This window comes from Pinus tabuliformis, chromosome 5_2, assembly GCF_031772625.1.
Source record: "Pinus tabuliformis cultivar Carrire ecotype Pingquan chromosome 5_2, CPIR1, whole genome shotgun sequence".
NCBI classification, from domain to species: Eukaryota; Viridiplantae; Streptophyta; class Pinopsida; order Pinales; family Pinaceae; genus Pinus; species Pinus tabuliformis.
In genome coordinates, this window is record NC_142306.1 from 65763649 (window position 1) to 65769305 (window position 5657).

Genomic DNA, 5657 nt, shown 5'->3' on the forward strand with positions numbered 1-5657 from the left:
ATCTCCCACTGCAGACGTTGTGTATATGAACCATGTCTCCCACGATGATGATTGGTTCCATCACCCCTTGATTCGAACCCATGAATTCAAACCACATCCACCTTGTGGCTGTTGCATTACCGCATAATTTTTGGCTATGGAAGCAGCCATTTTTTAGATTCTAGGAAAAGAAATTCTCCCCAACCCTCTTAGTGCACCTGGTAGTGTCGAATCTAGTACCATTATTCTTCCCCATTTAGAAGAACCTCTAGAGTCTCATATCACTCCAGATCACTATGGGGATAATCCAATTAATCATTCCTACATTTTACATCAACAATATCGTCCCTTAGACATTATTTTTGGTCAACCACAATGTCGTTTGGGTGAGTATTAGTTCATTATATTCAAAGCCACTCTTTGGTATGGTGACACCATGTATGTGAACCCATAAATTCAGTCAATTTGACTCATATATGTAGTACCACATGAGATAAACAATCCACCATTGTCTTTCTCCCACTGCACCTATCTATTCTTCCCATAACAAGACAAATATAAACAACAAATGGCAAACCACATCATAAAGATGTGTTTAGAGTCCACTATCCTAAATACATCCATCATGTCCATATCATGATATAACCATATATATAAAATTGGGGGGCACCCATGCCCCTACATCTCCTCGTCATCCTATGGAGGATCTCATGCCTATGGGACTTGATGCTTGAATCCCTTATTCGAGCACTTGGAACACAATGGCGCTCCACAAAATCACCAAGCTAGGGGCATCATTCCCACCTTTTCATACTCATTAAGTCCCCTCCATCATCATATGCTCGGGGGAAAAATCTCATGCTTGGGGGCATGAAGGCCACATGTGGCCACCTTCTCACTTGATTAACATAAGTCTCATCCTATAACTTAATGATCTAGGTATGGCCAATTATCCTTCGATTCCTTGGATAATTTGTCGTACCAACCTCTCTTACGATCCATACACACATAACATATCATAGATGCTTTATACCATATATTCAAATATTCTACTTTATGTGATCCCACACTTACCACCCGGTCCTCATGTTTGACTTGGTGGGTGGGGATGATCCTAGACCTTTTCTAGTAGTTCATTCCCTCATTTTTTCTTCCCTTAATTCTTCACCAGGAATCATCCTTCCAAGAAGCATTAAGGCTATTTTTTAGACAAGTAAGGCCACCTTACTGAAAGTTTCATATCCAAAATCCATCGGTCGATTTGTCTGTTATGAGTTCACCAAGATTTAGGGCCTTCTACTCATATCCAAATTCTCCAATAGCTCAATGTGCAAATGAATTGGATTTGGGGGAAAAATACCTTTGATAAGAAAAACCCTTGCTTCTCCATCAACCATTGTGACCAAAATGTATCTTGGTTTGACGAACCATCACCAAGCATTGGAAAACTCTCACCGAGCTCTATAATGGGTCTCTCTTTGTTTTTGGTATTTTGAAACTTCACTAGGAAGCTATTTTTTTCCATGAGGTCTCACTTTACCACCCATCAAAATCGAATCTCTTCATATGAGTCACATGTACTCTGATACCACTTTTCCTTTGCACTTGTTGACTTATGTGTTGAGTTTCGTCATGAGTAACCATTATTTACTCATGTTTTTATGGTCCCCTTTGGGCCTCTCCCATGTGGCAACATTATCGAGTCACCCTTATTCACAACATTCAAGATGAATCACCCTTGCATCCATGGAGTATGTTCATAGTCCCATCGAATCCTATTACAATATATCATACACCTTTGCATCACATGCATCCCATGTTGATCATATTTGGCCTCCAACTATACTGATTTGTCTTTGAAAAGCCTTTGTCTAAGTAATTGACCATCCCCTCTATAATTGAGTCAGTTGCTACCAGGTCAACCATGCATATTATGCTCTGACAAGGGAAATCATCAGTCCACCACTCATCTTGTATCCTTCCATATTCATCCTTAGTGTCAGTCTATTAATCAAATTACTATGATCCTCACGCCTTTGTTGAGGAATCGTCATTGCCTCAACTCTCGCAGGCCCTCTTCTATCAACTTCACCACATTTATTCCAGGAGAGTGGTTTAGAGGGAGATGTACCTTGGTTCTAGCTTTCATCATTGTGTGGTGCCTCAGATCAAGCAAAGGAAATCATCATTTCCCTTTGACTTGGTTGTTTCTCGCATGCTCATCTCCATCTCATTATCGCACGATCGAGAATCATACATTTGATGGTCCAGTGATCCTGTATATTGTACCAACATTTCCTGGGCATTTGTGAGATGTTCTAGACCTCATGAGGGGGTGGCCCTTCAGGTAGCCCCCCACATGCCCGGATGACAACAAATTATGATCCAACCTTAGATGTAGTTTCGTAGATTTGACTGGCTCAGTTCCCACTGCTTGCATCACCCACAACATGCATGTATCCTTCAGATGATCCATTCAGATCTTCAGAGCCCTTTCCCATATGTTAGGCTTATTTGGTTGTGATCCACCCTCACCATGTCAACTTGAGGGGCATTATGTCTCATGTATCCATATCAACAAATGTTAGTGTATTTAGTCCCAACCTCTGTTTTCCAGAAACATTATGTATATGGGACTCATTGTATCATTATATCACTTTGTGGCCCGTTGATGCCAGCATATCATGCATTACGTATCATATACTTTGTTTCTCAAACCCAAATTGTTGGGCACACCATTATTATTTATACCCAATTATCTCGGTAGGTATGGGTATGCCTCCCTCATCTCATTTGAGATTGTGTACTCCAAAATAAAATGAGACTTATATCAATTTACTAGGTCTCGCCCCTCTAGTTCCAGTCCTTTCTTGCATTGCTTCAACTTGTGTGTGTGTGTGTGTGTGTGTGTCTCTCTCTCTCTCTCTCTTTCTTTATGACTCCCCTTCGATGTCTCGTGAATTGCAACCTATAACGTATTTCAACCATACGATTTTCACCCGACACTCTTACGTTGGGGGGGAATCTGTTATCATTCAAAAAATGATCACCTAGCCATTTCTTACTAGATGAATCGAAATACACCACGTAGGATTAATTTTACCATGGTAAAGCCACTTTTAGCATGGGGAATAATTTAGTAAACCATTTTTCCTAAATCATTTCTCATTAAAATTAAAATACCCGATGAGAATAATTGATTAAATCATTATGTATTTACTTATATCTAGAAATAATTATTTCTTAATTAATTTTGACTTAATCACCATGGAATATTTAAATAAATCACTATTTATTTATTATTCCTTATTTATTCCATATTTTCCTTATGAGATAATAAAGTGATTATTAAATCATTTTTTATTTGTTAATTACTTCAACCAATTTCTAATTAAATATATTTGACCATTTTGAATATCTTTTTCCTCTCCAAAAAAAATAATTAAGTATTCTCAACTACTAGATTTTGGTTTGGTTAATAATATTTTATTACTTTTTAATTCCTAATTTATCTCAATAATTTGTTATACATAGAAGGTTTTTCCATTCATTCTTCACCTTGGTCATTCTCATTGTCACCACTATCATCTTATCACATTTGAGCTCCCAATTGAGTTCCAACGATTTTTGGTTGTTTTTTGCCCATTGCAAGTTGAGAGAGAGAAACAGATCATTGAAGCACAAGGGCATTAAAAGGACCCATCCCACGAAGGGGTATCTATAGACCCAAGTTTATAATATCTCCTCACTAGGTGTTTCATTTACATTAATAAAATTTTCTTATTTATATGATCCATTGGGCTACTACACTTTCATTTTTGCTGTTATATCTTTCTAGTTGCATATGATCTTTTGCTACAGGGTTTTTCTTCTTTTTTCATTGCAGATATGAAGCATAAAAAACTATATTTTTTTGTTAAATACAGTTGTCATGAGTGACTTAAGTGAAGCATTTTTGGTACACTTGCTAAGAATTTTCATACTACCAGAATTGGTGACATACTAGGTTTCTTAGTCCACTTCCAATCTGATAGAGGGGATCATGAGGCAACATCATATCAGACACATAAAACTACCTCATACCACCCTCAAGCAAATGGGAAAGTGTATCTAACTAATAAAGCACTGAAAATAAATCTAACTAAGGTAGTTAACAACAACAAGAAAGATTGGGTAGAAAGGCTTATTGAGGCCACTTGGGCATACAACACTACTTGGAAGACCTTTAGTGGGTTCACCCCATTTGATTTGGTATATGGAAATAAGGTACTACTATCCATTTAGTTTGAGTACATGGACATAACAAAATTTCAAGGCGAGAGACTACAACAACTAAATGCACTTGACGGATTCAAATTGTAGGCTCTAAAGCACCCTGAAGTAGTTCAACTACAAAGGAAATTCTAGTGCGATAAGCACATTAAGTCTAGAACCTTCCAAGTGGGTGGACCCCCTTATATCTTTCTAGATTAAAATATTTCAAAGGAAAACTCATGATTGAATGTTTGGTACCTTATCTAGTGGAAAAATGCCATGATATGACTTAGTTAGATCAAGACAATTGATGAAGAATAGATCCCACTTCTAGTAAATGGATACAGATTGAAGTTCTACATGAATATCCTCTCAAGGGTTGAGTTTTCTAATTCAATAATCAAATTGAAGTGATCAAAATCAGTAGATCTCCCAATCCATTCAACCTCTAATAAAAAATAGAGCAAGAAGAAAAAAAAGAAATGAAAAACCCCAAGTGAAAACCTCCCTTGATGCACCTGAGACATGCTCATGGGATGAAAACCTCCTTGAGGTATTCAGTGATCTTGAAGAAAAGAAAAAAAACATCCCTAGGTGAAAACCTCCCTTGAGGCACTTGAGGCAGACACACTAAGGCTAAAAACCTCAATGAGGTAGCCAATGGGCCTGAAAATAATAAAAAAATAAGAAAAAGAAAAAAAAATCTCTCCAATTTATCCATTTTGATAGATGTGTAGGAACACCAAAGAACCAATAACAAAAAATATATACCAAAATGTAGTTATCAACATGCTCACCTTCAAAGAAATAAGGAAGCTTCTCACATCCTTATAATTCATTCCCACACCATTTGTCAACTTTATCCATCATTACTAGGTATTTCCCATTTGTTTTTTCTACTATCCCGAGTTTCTACAGGAATATCCGATATTGCTATAGGATACTACACAATGAATAGAAAAAAAGTAGAGATGAAGTTTTCTTCACTTGCGAGAAAAAGGAAGGTACCTAGGGGTCACTAACATCCATACATTCCATCAACACTTTCCACCTTCCATTTTCCTCTTCAATGTTTCATTGCTTATTCACAATAGTCCAACATTTACACTCTTTCCCATCAGTCACAAGTGGAAAATATCTCTCGATCGCCACCAAAAATGTCCTCCTCAATCATGAAAATTTTATGAAGGCTCTAAAAATAAAAAATCATGAGTCTGAGGAGCTTCTATGGCTGCTTAGGAAAACACATACTCCTGCAGCAATCTTCAGAAACCCTACAAGCCCGTCTCCATTTTGTGTAAAAAGAGCCATAAATTCCACCATATCCATAGGATAAGAAAATTAGGCCTGAGCAGCTACATGACCTCCTGCAATATGCTACAAGATCTTCAACCACCTATAGTAGAAACACTTCATTATGAGAC